The sequence below is a fragment of the Protomyctophum bolini genome (genome assembly GCF_963924005.1).
Source record: "Protomyctophum bolini genome assembly, chromosome: 9".
Lineage (NCBI taxonomy): Eukaryota > Metazoa > Chordata > Actinopteri > Myctophiformes > Myctophidae > Protomyctophum > Protomyctophum bolini.
Window position 1 is genome coordinate 11,867,305 of NC_137870.1, and position 18,726 is coordinate 11,886,030.

Genomic DNA, 18,726 nt, shown 5'->3' on the forward strand with positions numbered 1-18,726 from the left:
TGAACATGGGCTATAGCCCCTACCGTACGGCATACTATAGCACGCCGTTTTTCATCATTTTTGAGGATTTGAAGAAAATTCAAAATTTCAAAAAACATGGGTTATAGCCCATTGTTTTTTGAATTTTTGAAAAAAATGTTATCCTCATTTTTCATCATTTTTGAACAAGGGCTATAGCCCCTACCGTACGGCATACTATAGCACGCCGTTTTTCATCATTTTTGAGGATTTGAAGAAAATTCAAAATTTCAAAAAACATGGGTTATAGCCCATCGTTTTTTTAATTTTTGAAAAAAATGTTATCCTCATTTTTCATCATTTTTGAACATGGGCTATAGCTCCTACCGTACGGCATACTATAGCACGCCGTTTTTCATCATTTTTGAGGATTTGAAGAAAATTCAAAATTTCAAAAAACATGGGTTATAGCCCATCGTTTTTTGAATTTTTGAACAAAAAATCATCATTTTTCAACATGGGCTATAGCCCCTACCGTACGGCATACTATAGCACGCCGTTTTTCATCATTTTTGAGGATTTGAAGAAAATTCAAAATTTCAAAAAACATGGGTTATAGCCCATCGTTTTTTGAATTTTTGAAAAAAATGTTATCCTCATTTTTCATCATTTTTGAACATGGGCTATAGCCCCTACCGTACGGCATACTATAGCACGCCGTTTTTCATCATTTTTGAGGATTTGAAGAAAATTCAAAATTTCAAAAAACATGGGTTATAGCCCATTGTTTTTGAAATTTTGAAAAAAATGTTATCCTCATTTTTCATCATTTTTGAACATGGGCTATAGCCCCTACCGTACGGCATACTATAGCACGCCGTTTTTCATCATTTTTGAGGATTTGAAGAAAATTCAAAATTTCAAAAAACATGGGTTATAGCCCATCGTTTTTTGAATTTTTGAAAAAAATGTTATCCTCATTTTTCATCATTTATGAACATGGGCTATAGCCCCTACCGTACGGCATACTATAGCACGCCGTTTTTCATCATTTTTGAGGATTTGAAGAAAATTCAAAATTTCAAAAAACATGGGTTATAGCCCATCGTTTTTTGAATTTTTGAAAAAAATGTTATCCTCATTTTTCATCATTTTTGAACATGGGCTATAGCTCCTACCGTACGGCATACTATAGCACGCCGTTTTTCATCATTTTTGAGGATTTGAAGAAAATTCAAAATTTCAAAAAACATGGGTTATAGCCCATCGTTTTTTGAATTTTTGAACAAAAAATCATCATTTTTCAACATGGGCTATAGCCCCTACCGTACGGCATACTATAGCACGCCGTTTTTCATCATTTTTGAGGATTTGAAGAAAATTCAAAATTTCAAAAAACATGGGTTATAGCCCATCGTTTTTTGAATTTTTGAAAAAAATGTTATCCTCATTTTTCATCATTTTTGAACATGGGCTATAGCTCCTACCGTACGGCATACTATAGCACGCCGTTTTTCATCATTTTTGAGGATTTGAAGAAAATTCAAAATTTCAAAAAACATGGGTTATAGCCCATCGTTTTTTGAATTTTTGAAAAAAATGTTATCCTCATTTTTCATCATTTTTGAACATGGGCTATAGCCCCTACCGTACGGCATACTATAGCACGCCGTTTTTCATCATTTTTGAGGATTTGAAGAAAATTCAAAATTTCAAAAAACATGGGTTATAGCCCATCGTTTTTTTAATTTTTGAAAAAAATGTTATCCTCATTTTTCATCATTTTTGAACATGGGCTATAGCCCCTACCGTACGGCATACTATAGCACGCCGTTTTTCATCATTTTTGAGGATTTGAAGAAAATTCAAAATTTCAAAAAACATGGGTTATAGCCCATTGTTTTTGAATTTTTGAAAAAAATGTTATCCTCATTTTTCATCATTTTTGAACATGGGCTATAGCCCCTACCGTACGGCATACTATAGCACGCCGTTTTTCATCATTTTTGAGGATTTGAAGAAAATTCAAAATTTCAAAAAACATGGGTTATAGCCCATCGTTTTTTGAATTTTTGAAAAAAATGTTATCCTCATTTTTCATCATTTTTGAACATGGGCTATAGCTCCTACCGTACGGCATACTATAGCACGCCGTTTTTCATCATTTTTGAGGATTTGAAGAAAATTCAAAATTTCAAAAAACATGGGTTATAGCCCATCGTTTTTTGAATTTTTGAAAAAAATGTTATCCTCATTTTTCATCATTTTTGAACATGGGCTATAGCCCCTACCGTACGGCATACTATAGCACGCCGTTTTTCATCATTTTTGAGGATTTGAAGAAAATTCAAAATTTCAAAAAACATGGGTTATAGCCCATCGTTTTTTGAATTTTTGAAAAAAATGTTATCCTCATTTTTCATCATTTTTGAACATGGGCTATAGCCCCTACCGTACGGCATACTATAGCACGCCGTTTTTCATCATTTTTGAGGATTTGAAGAAAATTCAAAATTTCAAAAAACATGGGTTATAGCCCATCGTTTTTTGAATTTTTGAAAAAAATGTTATCCTCATTTTTCATCATTTTTGAACATGGGCTATAGCCCCTACCGTACGGCATACTATAGCACGCCGTTTTTCATCATTTTTGAGGATTTGAAGAAAATTCAAAATTTCAAAAAACATGGGTTATAGCCCATTGTTTTTTGAATTTTTGAAAAAAATGTTATCCTCATTTTTCATCATTTTTGAACATGGGCTATAGCCCCTACCGTACGGCATACTATAGCACGCCGTTTTTCATTATTTTTGAGGATTTGAAGAAAATTCAAAATTTAAAAAAACATGGGTTATAGCCCATCGTTTTTTGAATTTTTGAAAAAAATGTTATCCTCATTTTTCATCATTTTTGAACAAGGGCTATAGCTCCTACCGTACGGCATACTATAGCACGCCGTTTTTCATCATTTTTGAGGATTTGAAGAAAATTCAAAATTTCAAAAAACATGGGTTATAGCCCATCGTTTTTTGAATTTTTGAACAAAATGTTATCCTCATTTTTCATCATTTTTCAACATGGGCTATAGCCCCTACCGTACGGCATTTGTAAGTGTAAGGCTTAATTGGGTCGTCCACTCACAGTTAACAGTCTTTGTATTGAGTTTGTGCTTGAAATGTAGGCCTACTGTAATTCTGCAAACTGTTAATAAATATTTCAATCAATCAATCAAAATTGACATTTCAACTATTGATCAGACGCTGTGCATTGACGACACCTAGTGGTCATTCATTTTAATTGCATGCATGCAGAGAAATCACAACATTGTGAGACGCACTGGGTCGTTGCCATGTTTTGCCACGGAAACCAGCGACCTGCCTTGTGTAAGTAAGTAAGTAAATTTTATTTATAAAGCACCTTTCTTAACAATGTTACAAAGTGCTGTACAGTGACACAATAAAATCAATCATAATTAAAACAGGACAGTACAACAAGCAAATAAGAACAACATAATCAAGTCAAATAAAATCAGAAAAATGTTCCCGAAATAAAAACGTTTTCAGTGGACGAAGCCAGGCTTGATACGAGCAGACGTGGCAACGCGATCGAAACACAGGGGCAATCTCCCGTTGGCCGAGAGGTTGGAACTCACGGGCCAATGGGAGCCTGTGTCGTGTAATTTCTCCCTTTACACTGACTATAATTCTATCTATTTGAGACAGAAACGGCTAAGCAATACGGCAGGCTGTAGGCTGTAGTCAAAAGCACCGGACGAATGAAGGCAGGCAGAGAGTGTTCTGAAGTGTAGTGTAGAGTCGATCATTTTATTGCAACCGAGACCAAGACAGAGAGCTTCGCCATTGTCCCTGAGCCTGGAGCTCAGGGACTCCCTCGTACTGAACCGCTGCCGCGGCCAGTTTAAGACTCCCTAAACCTTGCATTTTACAGGACATATATACAGTGTTTTTGCATAGACACAGATATACGGAGGTGGAGACTGAAACTTTACATACCGGTATTCATCAACATATTGCCACTTGGTAAGCAAAGGTCTCTCCTGGATACAATAGAATGCTAAGTTCCCTATCACACCTGGCCAGGCCAAGCTACTTGACTAAGGCCCACGACACCTTGACTTTAAATATCAAAGACAGGCCTCTGCAGACACAGTGACTGCAGATAGTGACAGTTGACTTATTTAGCATGCCCTTAGCACAGTGACCAAATGTATAAGTCGGACATTTTAACATGGCTTATATATGAATATCATGAAATATAGATACCACACCTGCATGCTTTTGGGCGGCCAATAAGGGCAGGGGTAAAACAGAGAGAATTGTTCCGGATCCTTAACATCAACTAGCACAGAAAAGCTGTATTGTAGTAACCAGCACTTAGCTCAGTGTGATGAGTGTCTGTGTTTGTGATCCACAGGTCCAGGGTTCAAATCCCACATTATCCATGTGTCTCTGTGATGCTTTGCTTTGCACACTGACTTTCAGAAGGACAACTTTAAAGCAGCACAGAAATTCCCAATGATTGTGTGCCTCAGTGGACCAACGGATAAGTCAAATGATATCCGTAGTATACCTAGTAGAAGTGTGCCGGTTCGAACCCCGACATACTCAAATCTTTACTGACACTTTGCATTCCACACTAACATCAACTAGCACAGAAAAGCTGTGTTGTAGTAACCAGCAGTTAGCTCAGTGTGATGAGTGGCTGTACTTAGTTGTGATCCACAGGTCCACGGTTCAAATCCCACATTATTCATGTGTCTCTGTGATGCTTTGTGTTGCACACTGACTTTCTTGAATAAAAAATAAAAACTCAAAAGCACCAGGAGACATCTGCTGAATGCCCCAAGGTGCCTTGGCTCAATGGTGTGGAGCGCTTGACCCAGTTGCCAGCTTCAGACAGTTGGCCGGTTCAAGTCCCATGTCATGACATCAAGGTGCTGGGAAGGACCATCGGGAGACGGTGCTCTCTCCCCCTGTTTCCTGAAAAGTAACGGTTGGGGGTTATGCCGTACGATATAGGCTATAGCCCAACGTCCAAAATGATGAGAAACGAGGATAATTTTTTTTTTTCAAAATTTCAAAAAACATGGGCTATAACCCATCGTTTTTTTTTTTTTTTTCATTTATTCCGCAATTTCCGCAAATTGTGGAAATTGCGGAAATGGAAATTGTGGAAATTGCAAAATTGCGGAAATTGCGGAAATTGTAATTGCGGAAATTGCGGAAATGGTAATTGCGGAAATTGCGAAATTGCGGAAATGGAAATTGCGGAAATTGCGAAATTGCGGAATTGCGGAAATGGAAATTGCGGAAATTGCGGAAATTGCGGAAATTGCGGAAATGGAAATTGTGGAAATGGAAATTGCGGAAATTGCGGAATAAATGAAAAAAAAAACGATGGGTTACAGCCCATGTTTTTTGAAATTTTGAAAAAAAAACGTTATCCTCGTTTCTCATCATTTTGGACCGTGGGCTATAGCCTATATCGTACGGCATAACCCCCAACCGTTACTTTTCAGGAAACAGGGGGAGAGAGCACCGTCTCCCGATGGTCCTTCCCAGCACCTTGATGTCATGACATGGGACTTGAACCGGCCAACTGTCTGAAGCAGAGGCAACGGGTCAAGCGCTCCACACCATTGAGCCAAGGCACCTTGGGGCATTCAGCAGATGTCTCCTGGTGCTTTTGAGTTTTTATTTTTTATTCAAGAAAGTCAGTGTGCAAAGCAAAGCATCACAGAGACACATGAATAATATGGGATTTGAACCGTGGACCTGTGGATCACAACTAAGTACAGCCACTCATCACACTGAGCAAACTGCTGGTTACTACAACACAGCTTTTCTGTGCTAGTTGATGTTAGTGTGGAATGCAAAGTGTCAGTAAAGATTTGAGTATGTCGGGGTTCGAACCGGCACACTTCTACTAGGTATACTACGGATATCATTTGACTTATCCGTTGGTCCACTGAGGCACACAATCATTGGGAATTTCTGTGCTGCTTTAAAGTTGTCCTTCTGAAAGTCAGTGTGCAAAGCAAAGCATCACAGAGACACATGAATAATGTGGTATTTGAACCCTGGACCTGTGGATCACAAACACAGACACTCATCCACTGAGCTAAGTGCTGGTTACTACAACACAGCTTTTCTGTGCTAGTTGATGTTAAGGATCCGGAACAATTCTCTCTGTTTTACCCCTGCCCTTATTGGCCGCCCAAAAGCATGCAGGTGTGGTATCTATATTTCATGATATTCATATATAAGCCATGTTAAAATGTCCAACTGTCACTATCTGCAGTCACTGTGTCTGCAGAGGCCTGTCTTTGATATTTAAAGTCAAGGTGTCGTGGGCCTTAGTCAAGTAGCTTGGCCTGGCCAGGTGTGATAGGGAACTTAGCATTCTATTGTATCCAGGAGAGACCTTTGCTTACCAAGTGGCAATATGTTGATGAATACCGGTATGTAAAGTTTCAGTCTCCACCTCCGTATATCTGTGTCTAGGGGCGGCGGTGGCTCAGGGGTAGAGTGCCTGGATGGGAACCGCAAGGTTGCCAGTTTAAACCCGGGCTCCCCCAGAGTTACTGTCGAAGTGTCCTTGAGCAAGACACTGAACCCCTAATTGCTCCTGATGTGCTAGTTGGTGCCTTGCATGGTTTCCGCTGCCATTGGTGTATGAATGGGTGAATGTAATGCACAATCTATGTAAAGCGCCTTGGATAAAGGCGCTATATAAATGCACCATTTACCATTTATGCAAAAACACTGTATATATGTCCTGTAAAATGCAAGGTTTAGGGAGTCTTAAACTGGCCGCGGCAGCGGTTCAGTACGAGGGAGTCCCTGAGCTCCAGGCTCAGGGACAATGGCGAAGCTCTCTGTCTTGGTCTCGGTTGCAATAAAATGATCGACTCTACACTACACTTCAGAACACTCTCTGCCTGCCTTCATTCGTCCGGTGCTTTTGACTACAGCCTACAGCCTGCCGTATTGCTTAGCCGTTAGACTTGATTATGTTGTTCTTATTTGCTTGTTGTACTGTCCTGTTTTAATTATGATTGATTTTATTGTGTCACTGTACAGCACTTTGTAACATTGTTAAGAAAGGTGCTTTATAAATAAAATGTACTTACTTACTTACACAAGGCAGGTCGCTGGTTTCCGTGGCAAAACATGGCAACGACCCAGTGCGTCTCACAATGTTGTGATTTCTCTGCATGCATGCAATTAAAATGAATGACCACTAGGTGTCGTCAATGCACAGCGTCTGATCAATAGTTGAAATGTCAATTTTGATTGATTGATTGATTGAAATATTTATTAACAGTTTGCAGAATTACAGTAGGCCTACATTTCAAGCACAAACTCAATACAAAGACTGTTAACTGTGAGTGGACGACCCAATTAAGCCTTACACTTACAAATGCCGTACGGTAGGGGCTAAAGCCCATGTTCAAAAATGATGAAAAATGAGGATAACATTTTTTTCAAAAATTCAAAAAACGATGGGCTATAACCCATGTTTTTTGAAATTTTGAATTTTCTTCAAATCCTCAAAAATGATGAAAAACGGCGTGCTATAGTATGCCGTACGGTAGGAGCTATAGCCCATGTTCAAAAATGATGAAAAATGAGGATAACATTTTTTTCAAAAATTCAAAAAACGATGGGCTATAACCCATGTTTTTTGAAATTTAGAATTTTCTTCAAATCCTCAAAAATGATGAAAAACGGCGTGCTATAGTATGCCGTACGGTAGGGGCTATAGCCCATGTTCAAAAATGATGAAAAATGAGGATAACATTTTTTTCAAAAATTCAAAAAACGATGGGCTATAACCCATGTTTTTTGAAATTTTGAATTTTCTTCAAATCCTCAAAAATGATGAAAAACGGCGTGCTATAGTATGCCGTACGGTAGGGGCTATAGCCCATGTTCAAAAATGATGAAAAATGAGGATAACATTTTTTTCAAAAATTCAAAAAACGATGGGCTATAACCCATGTTTTTTGAAATTTTGAATTTTCTTCAAATCCTCAAAAATGATGAAAAACGGCGTGCTATAGTATGCCGTACGGTAGGGGCTATAGCCCATGTTCAAAAATGATGAAAAATGAGGATAACATTTTTTTCAAAAATTCAAAAACAATGGGCTATAACCCATGTTTTTTGAAATTTTGAATTTTCTTCAAATCCTCAAAAATGATGAAAAACGGCGTGCTATAGTATGCCGTACGGTAGGAGCTATAGCCCATGTTCAAAAATGATGAAAAATGAGGATAACATTTTTTTCAAAAATTCAAAAAACGATGGGCTATAACCCATGTTTTTTGAAATTTTGAATTTTCTTCAAATCCTCAAAAATGATGAAAAACGGCGTGCTATAGTATGCCGTACGGTAGGGGCTATAGCCCATGTTCAAAAATGATGAAAAATGAGGATAACATTTTTTTCAAAAATTCAAAAAACGATGGGCTATAACCCATGTTTTTTGAAATTTTGAATTCTCTTCAAATCCTCAAGAATGATGAAAAACGGCGTGCTATAGTATGCCGTACGGTAGGAGCTATAGCCCATGTTCAAAAATGATGAAAAATGAGGATAACATTTTTTTCAAAAATTCAAAAAACGATGGGCTATAACCCATGTTTTTTGAAATTTTGAATTTTCTTCAAATCCTCAAAAATGATGAAAAACGGCGTGCTATAGTATGCCGTACGGTAGGGGCTATAGCCCATGTTCAAAAATGATGAAAAATGAGGATAACATTTTTTTCAAAAATTCAAAAAACGATGGGCTATAACCCATGTTTTTTGAAATTTTGAATTTTCTTCAAATCCTCAAAAATGATGAAAAACGGCGTGCTATAGTATGCCGTACGGTAGGGGCTATAGCCCATGTTCAAAAATGATGAAAAATGAGGATAACATTTTTTTCAAAAATTCAAAAAACGATGGGCTATAACCCATGTTTTTTGAAATTTTGAAATTTCTTCAAATCCTCAAAATTGATGAAAAACGGCGTGCTATAGTATGCCGTACGGTAGGGGCTATAGCCCATGTTCAAAAATGATGAAAAATGAGGATAACATTTTTTTCAAAAATTCAAAAAACGATGGGCTATAACCCATGTTTTTTGAAATTTTGAATTTTCTTCAAATCCTCAAAAATGATGAAAAACGGCGTGCTATAGTATTCCGTACGGTAGGGGCTATAGCCCATGTTCAAAAATGATGAAAAATGAGGATAACATTTTTTTCAAAAATTCAAAAAACGATGGGCTATAACCCATGTTTTTTGAAATTTTGAATTTTCTTCAAATCCTCAAAAATGATGAAAAACGGCGTGCTATAGTATGCCGTACGGTAGGGGCTATAGCCCATGTTCAAAAATGATGAAAAATGAGGATAACATTTTTTTCAAAAATTCAAAAACAATGGGCTATAACCCATGTTTTTTGAAATTTTGAATTTTCTTCAAATCCTCAAAAATGATGAAAAACGGCGTGCTATAGTATGCCGTACGGTAGGGGCTATAGCCCATGTTCAAAAATGATGAAAAATTAGGATAACATTTTTTTCAAAAATTAAAAAAACGATGGGCTATAACCCATGTTTTTTGAAATTTTGAAATTTCTTCAAATCCTCAAAATTGATGAAAAACGGCGTGCTATAGTATGCCGTACGGTAGGGGCTATAGCCCATGTTCAAAAATGATGAAAAATGAGGATAACATTTTTTTCAAAAATTCAAAAAACGATGGGCTATAACCCATGTTTTTTGAAATTTTGAATTTTCTTCAAATCCTCAAAAATGATGAAAAACGGCGTGCTATAGTATGCCGTACGGTAGGGGCTATAGCCCATGTTCAAAAATGATGAAAAATGAGGATAACATTTTTTTCAAAAATTCAAAAAACGATGGGCTATAACCCATGTTTTTTGAAATTTTGAAATTTCTTCAAATCCTCAAAATTGATGAAAAACGGCGTGCTATAGTATGCCGTACGGTAGGGGCTATAGCCCATGTTCAAAAATGATGAAAAATGAGGATAACATTTTTTTCAAAAATTCAAAAAACGATGGGCTATAACCCATGTTTTTTGAAATTTTGAATTTTCTTCAAATCCTCAAAAATGATGAAAAACGGCGTGCTATAGTATTCCGTACGGTAGGGGCTATAGCCCATGTTCAAAAATGATGAAAAATGAGGATAACATTTTTTTCAAAAATTCAAAAAACGATGGGCTATAACCCATGTTTTTTGAAATTTTGAATTTTCTTCAAATCCTCAAAAATGATGAAAAACGGCGTGCTATAGTATGCCGTACGGTAGGGGCTATAGCCCATGTTCAAAAATGATGAAAAATGAGGATAACATTTTTTTCAAAAATTCAAAAACAATGGGCTATAACCCATGTTTTTTGAAATTTTGAATTTTCTTCAAATCCTCAAAAATGATGAAAAACGGCGTGCTATAGTATGCCGTACGGTAGGGGCTATAGCCCATGTTCAAAAATGATGAAAAATTAGGATAACATTTTTTTCAAAAATTAAAAAAACGATGGGCTATAACCCATGTTTTTTGAAATTTTGAAATTTCTTCAAATCCTCAAAATTGATGAAAAACGGCGTGCTATAGTATGCCGTACGGTAGGGGCTATAGCCCATGTTCAAAAATGATGAAAAATGAGGATAATATTTTTTTCAAAAATTCAAAAAACGATGGGCTATAACCCATGTTTTTTGAAATTTTGAATTTTCTTCAAATCCTCAAAAATGATGAAAAACGGCGTGCTATAGTATTCCGTACGGTAGGGGCTATAGCCCATGTTCAAAAATGATGAAAAATGAGGATAACATTTTTTTCAAAAATTCAAAAAACGATGGGCTATAACCCATGTTTTTTGAAATTTTGAATTTTCTTCAAATCCTCAAAAATGATGAAAAACGGCGTGCTATAGTATGCCGTACGGTAGGGGCTATAGCCCATGTTCAAAAATGATGAAAAATGAGGATAACATTTTTTTCAAAAATTCAAAAAACGATGGGCTATAACCCATGTTTTTTGAAATTTTGAATTTTCTTCAAATCCTCAAAAATGATGAAAAACGGCGTGCTATAGTATGCCGTACGGTAGGGGCTATAGCCCATGTTCAAAAATGATGAAAAATGAGGATAACATTTTTTTCAAAAATTCAAAAACAATGGGCTATAACCCATGTTTTTTGAAATTTTGAATTTTCTTCAAATCCTCAAAAATGATGAAAAACGGCGTGCTATAGTATGCCGTACGGTAGGGGCTATAGCCCATGTTCAAAAATGATGAAAAATTAGGATAACATTTTTTTCAAAAATTCAAAAAACGATGGGCTATAACCCATGTTTTTTGAAATTTTGAATTTTCTTCAAATCCTCAAAAATGATGAAAAACGGCGTGCTATAGTATGCCGTACGGTAGGAGCTATAGCCCATGTTCAAAAATGATGAAAAATGAGGATAAGATTTTTTTCAAAAATTCAAAAAACGATGGGCTATAACCCATGTTTTTTGAAATTTTGAATTTTCTTCAAATCCTCAAAAATGATGAAAAACGGCGTGCTATAGTATGCCGTACGGTAGGGGCTATAGCCCATGTTCAAAAATGATGAAAAATGAGGATAACATTTTTTTCAAAAATTCAAAAAACGATGGGCTATAACCCATGTTTTTTGAAATTTTGAATTTTCTTCAAATCCTCAAAAATGATGAAAAACGGCGTGCTATAGTATGCCGTACGGTAGGGGCTATAGCCCATGTTCAAAAATGATGAAAAATTAGGATAACATTTTTTTCAAAAATTCAAAAAACGATGGGCTATAACCCATGTTTTTTGAAATTTTGAATTTTCTTCAAATCCTCAAAAATGATGAAAAACGGCGTGCTATAGTATGCCGTACGGTAGGAGCTATAGCCCATGTTCAAAAATGATGAAATATGAGGATAAGATTTTTTTCAAAAATTCAAAAAACGATGGGCTATAACCCATGTTTTTTGAAATTTTGAATTTTCTTCAAATCCTCAAAAATGATGAAAAACGGCGTGCTATAGTATGCCGTACGGTAGGGGCTATAGCCCATGTTCAAAAATGATGAAAAATGAGGATAACATTTTTTTCAAAAATTCAAAAAACGATGGGCTATAACCCATGTTTTTTGAAATTTTGAATTTTCTTCAAATCCTCAAAAATGATGAAAAACGGCGTGCTATAGTATGCCGTACGGTAGGGGCTATAGCCCATGTTCAAAAATGATGAAAAATGAGGATAACATTTTTTTCAAAAATTCAAAAAACGATGGGCTATAACCCATGTTTTTTGAAATTTTGAATTTTCTTCAAATCCTCAAAAATGATGAAAAACGGCGTGCTATAGTATGCCGTACGGTAGGGGCTATAGCCCATGTTCAAAAATGATGAAAAATGAGGATAACATTTTTTTCAAAAATTCAAAAAACGATGGGCTATAACCCATGTTTTTTGAAATTTTGAATTTTCTTCAAATCCTCAAAAATGATGAAAAACGGCGTGCTATAGTATGCCGTACGGTAGGGGCTATAGCCCATGTTCAAAAATGATGAAAAATGAGGATAACATTTTTTTCAAAAATTCAAAAAACGATGGGCTATAACCCATGTTTTTTGAAATTTTGAATTTTCTTCAAATCCTCAAAAATGATGAAAAACGGCGTGCTATAGTATGCCGTACGGTAGGGGCTATAGCCCATGTTCAAAAATGATGAAAAATGAGGATAACATTTTTTTCAAAAATTCAAAAACAATGGGCTATAACCCATGTTTTTTGAAATTTTGAATTTTCTTCAAATCCTCAAAAATGATGAAAAACGGCGTGCTATAGTATGCCGTACGGTAGGGGCTATAGCCCATGTTCAAAAATGATGAAAAATGAGGATAACATTTTTTTCAAAAATTCAAAAAACGATGGGCTTATAACCCATGTTTTTTGAAATTTTGAATTTTCTTCAAATCCTCAAAAATGATGAAAAACGGCGTGCTATAGTATGCCGTACGGTAGGGGCTATAGCCCATGTTCAAAAATGATGAAAAATTAGGATAACATTTTTTTCAAAAATTCAAAAAACGATGGGCTATAACCCATGTTTTTTGAAATTTTGAATTTTCTTCAAATCCTCAAAAATGATGAAAAACGGCGTGCTATAGTATGCCGTACGGTAGGGGCTATAGCCCATGTTCAAAAATGATGAAAAATTAGGATAACATTTTTTTCAAAAATTCAAAAAACGATGGGCTATAACCCATGTTTTTTGAAATTTTGAATTTTCTTCAAATCCTCAAAAATGATGAAAAACGGCGTGCTATAGTATGCCGTACGGTAGGAGCTATAGCCCATGTTCAAAAATGATGAAAAATGAGGATAAGATTTTTTTCAAAAATTCAAAAAACGATGGGCTATAACCCATGTTTTTTGAAATTTTGAATTTTCTTCAAATCCTCAAAAATGATGAAAAACGGCGTGCTATAGTATGCCGTACGGTAGGGGCTATAGCCCATGTTCAAAAATGATGAAAAATGAGGATAACATTTTTTTCAAAAATTCAAAAAACGATGGGCTATAACCCATGTTTTTTGAAATTTTGAATTTTCTTCAAATCCTCAAAAATGATGAAAAACGGCGTGCTATAGTATGCCGTACGGTAGGGGCTATAGCCCATGTTCAAAAATGATGAAAAATGAGGATAACATTTTTTTCAAAAATTCAAAAAACGATGGGCTATAACCCATGTTTTTTGAAATTTTGAATTTTCTTCAAATCCTCAAAAATGATGAAAAACGGCGTGCTATAGTATGCCGTACGGTAGGGGCTATAGCCCATGTTCAAAAATGATGAAAAATGAGGATAACATTTTTTTCAAAAATTCAAAAAACGATGGGCTATAACCCATGTTTTTTGAAATTTTGAATTTTCTTCAAATCCTCAAAAATGATGAAAAACGGCGTGCTATAGTATGCCGTACGGTAGGGGCTATAGCCCATGTTCAAAAATGATGAAAAATGAGGATAACATTTTTTTCAAAAATTCAAAAAACGATGGGCTATAACCCATGTTTTTTGAAATTTTGAATTTTCTTCAAATCCTCAAAAATGATGAAAAACGGCGTGCTATAGTATGCCGTACGGTAGGGGCTATAGCCCATGTTCAAAAATGATGAAAAATGAGGATAACATTTTTTTCAAAAATTCAAAAACAATGGGCTATAACCCATGTTTTTTGAAATTTTGAATTTTCTTCAAATCCTCAAAAATGATGAAAAACGGCGTGCTATAGTATGCCGTACGGTAGGGGCTATAGCCCATGTTCAAAAATGATGAAAAATTAGGATAACATTTTTTTCAAAAATTAAAAAAACGATGGGCTATAACCCATGTTTTTTGAAATTTTGAAATTTCTTCAAATCCTCAAAATTGATGAAAAACGGCGTGCTATAGTATGCCGTACGGTAGGGGCTATAGCCCATGTTCAAAAATGATGAAAAATGAGGATAACATTTTTTTCAAAAATTCAAAAAACGATGGGCTATAACCCATGTTTTTTGAAATTTTGAATTTTCTTCAAATCCTCAAAAATGATGAAAAACGGCGTGCTATAGTATGCCGTACGGTAGGGGCTATAGCCCATGTTAAAAAATGATGAAAAATGAGGATAACATTTTTTTCAAAAATTCAAAAAACGATGGGCTATAACCCATGTTTTTTGAAAATTTGAATTTTCTTCAAATCCTCAAAAATGATGAAAAACGGCGTGCTATAGTATGCCGTACGGTAGGGGCTATAGCCCATGTTCAAAAATGATGAAAAATGAGGATAACATTTTTTTCAAAAATTCAAAAAACGATGGGCTATAACCCATGTTTTTTGAAATTTTGAATTTTCTTCAAATCCTCAAAAATGATGAAAAACGGCGTGCTATAGTATGCCGTACGGTAGGGGCTATAGCCCATGTTCAAAAATGATGAAAAATTAGGATAACATTTTTTTCAAAAATTAAAAAAACGATGGGCTATAACCCATGTTTTTTGAAATTTTGAATTTTCTTCAAATCCTCAAAATTGATGAAAAACGGCGTGCTATAGTATGCCGTACGGTAGGGGCTATAGCCCATGTTCAAAAATGATGAAAAATGAGGATAACATTTTTTTCAAAAATTCAAAAAACGATGGGCTATAACCCATGTTTTTTGAAATTTTGAATTTTCTTCAAATCCTCAAAAATGATGAAAAACGGCGTGCTATAGTATTCCGTACGGTAGGGGCTATAGCCCATGTTCAAAAATGATGAAAAATGAGGATAACATTTTTTTCAAAAATTCAAAAAACGATGGGCTATAACCCATGTTTTTTGAAATTTTGAATTTTCTTCAAATCCTCAAAAATGATGAAAAACGGCGTGCTATAGTATGCCGTACGGTAGGGGCTATAGCCCATGTTCAAAAATGATGAAAAATGAGGATAACATTTTTTTCAAAAATTCAAAAAACGATGGGCTATAACCCATGTTTTTTGAAATTTTGAATTTTCTTCAAATCCTCAAAAATGATGAAAAACGGCGTGCTATAGTATGCCGTACGGTAGGGGCTATAGCCCATGTTCAAAAATGATGAAAAATGAGGATAACATTTTTTTCAAAAATTCAAAAAACGATGGGCTATAACCCATGTTTTTTGAAATTTTGAATTTTCTTCAAATCCTCAAAAATGATGAAAAACGGCGTGCTATAGTATGCCGTACGGTAGAGGCTATAGCCCATGTTCAAAAATGATGAAAAATGAGGATAACATTTTTTTCAAAAATTCAAAAACAATGGGCTATAACCCATGTTTTTTGAAATTTTGAATTTTCTTCAAATCCTCAAAAATGATGAAAAACGGCGTGCTATAGTATGCCGTACGGTAGGGGCTATAGCCCATGTTTAAAAATGATGAAAAATGAGGATAACATTTTTTTCAAAAATTAAAAAAACGATGGGCTATAACCCATGTTTTTTGAAATTTTGAATTTTCTTCAAATCCTCAAAAATGATGAAAAACGGCGTGCTATAGTATGCCGTACGGTAGGGGCTATAGCCCATGTTCAAAAATGATGAAAAATGAGGATAACATTTTTTTCAAAAATTCAAAAAACGATGGGCTATAACCCATGTTTTTTGAAATTTTGAATTTTCTTCAAATCCTCAAAAATGATGAAAAACGGCGTGCTATAGTATGCCGTACGGTAGGGGCTATAGCCCATGTTCAAAAATGATGAAAAATGAGGATAACATTTTTTTCAAAAATTCAAAAAACGATGGGCTATAACCCATGTTTTTTGAAATTTTGAATTTTCTTCAAATCCTCAAAAATGATGAAAAACGGCGTGCTATAGTATGCCGTACGGTAGGGGCTATAGCCCATGTTCAAAAATGATGAAAAATGAGGATAACATTTTTTTCAAAAATTCAAAAAACGATGGGCTATAACCCATGTTTTTTGAAATTTTGAATTTTCTTCAAATCCTCAAAAATGATGAAAAACGGCGTGCTATAGTATGCCGTACGGTAGGAGCTATAGCCCATGTTCAAAAATGATGAAAAATGAGGATAATTTTTTTTTCAAAAATTCAAAAAACGATGGGCTATAACCCATGTTTTTTGAAATTTTGAATTTTCTTCAAATCCTCAAAAATGATGAAAAACGGCGTGCTATAGTATGCCGTACGGTAGGGGCTATAGCCCATGTTCAAAAATGATGAAAAATGAGGATAACATTTTTTTCAAAAATTCAAAAAACGATGGGCTATAACCCATGTTTTTTGAAATTTTGAATTTTCTTCAAATCCTCAAAAATGATGAAAAACGGCGTGCTATAGTATGCCGTACGGTAGGGGCTATAGCCCATGTTCAAAAATGATGAAAAATGAGGATAGCATTTTTTTCAAAAATTCAAAAAACGATGGGCTATAACCCATGTTTTTTGAAATTTTGAATTTTCTTCAAATCCTCAAAAATGATGAAAAACGGCGTGCTATAGTATGCCGTACGGTAGGGGCTATAGCCCATGTTCAAAAATGATGAAAAATGAGGATAACATTTTTTTCAAAAATTCAAAAAACGATGGGCTATAACCCATGTTTTTTGAAATTTTGAATTTTCTTCAAATCCTCAAAAATGATGAAAAACGGCGTGCTATAGTATGCCGTACGGTAGGGGCTATAGCCCATGTTCAAAAATGATGAAAAATGAGGATTACATTTTTTCAAAAATTCAAAAAACGATGGGCTATAACCCATGTTTTTGAAATTTTGAATTTTCTTCAAATCCTCAAAAATGATGAAAAACGGCGTGCTATAGTATGGCATGAATTGAACAAAGGGCATTTTCAATTCATCAAAACATTTAGAGACAAACAAATAGACACTTATATGTAGTTAAAGCAACAGAGTTAAGCAACAGAAACAAACAACAATGGATTCTACAGTGTAAAGACACCAATTTTATTATAAATGTCAATAAAGTTGAATATCTAATAATATCAATTTAAAATGTATTATCCAATACAAATTTCCTTACCATTTTTAATGTTTTAGTTTTGTATTGCTATTTTTATTTGCTAATTGTAGATTGACCTACTTTTTGTTTCTGGCATTCCGCTGCTTGTTATTTTTTATTTTATTTTCATGTGAAGTACTTTGAGTTGCATTTTATGTGCTATATAAATAAAGTTTAATATGTGAAGTACTTTAGTTGTCAAGGATGCAGACAGAGTTGAACCCAGGAGCAAAGTCACAACAAACTAGAGTATAATAATAAAGTATTTAATAAAGAATTACGAGATATCTTACACAGGGGAATGCAGGTAGGAATCAGGCATGAATCAGAATGACATCAAAGTCAACACATGAACAGGCAGGACATCTGTGACACAGGTTATGAACTGACAATGAGTGTTTGTACTGAGTCCAGTTTTATAGTGAGCAGGTTGATTGGAGAAGTGTTCACTGCTGGGCTGATTAGGTAGTTGACAGGTGTGTAAATGGAACTGGGTGTGCTGGAATGGGATATGGGAGGCCAGTGTGGAGACTGAGGGAGAGACAGAATGTGACAGAGTTGCATTTTATGTATGAAATGTGCTATATAAATAAAGTTTACACCACTGACTGTCCCTCCATATAAAATAAAGGCGAAAGTCACAAAAGAAAATTGATCAGTTACAATTCCAGACTATGAAGAATCATTTAATAAAGGAATACTTCCAGATTCAGTTAAAGATTAGCTACAATAATTGTGATATTAAAAGTTAAATGCTCGTCATATGACATAACAGAGAGGAATGGGCCGGACCCTCTATGGAGTGTTGTGGGCCTTCTGCTTTGTGAGTCCAAACTGACTCACCAGGCAGTTTGGGCGTCGGCTATTTAAAAGCTTCTGTTGATTGCCTTACTGGCTGCAGGTGCGTCCATGTCCAGGCTCCCATTGGCTTCAAATACCTGTACAGGGTGATATACTCCCTCTATCACCTCCCCCAGCCTCCTTCTGTGGGGAATAGGCCTGGCTATTTCCCCCGGTTTGCCACAACATGTACATGATACTTACTGACATGATACTGACCATGGTACTGACATACTGACCAAAACTATTATTCCTGTAAATGTAAATTAAGGTTGATCACATTGCTATTTAAAAATCAGACCTCACCCCTTTC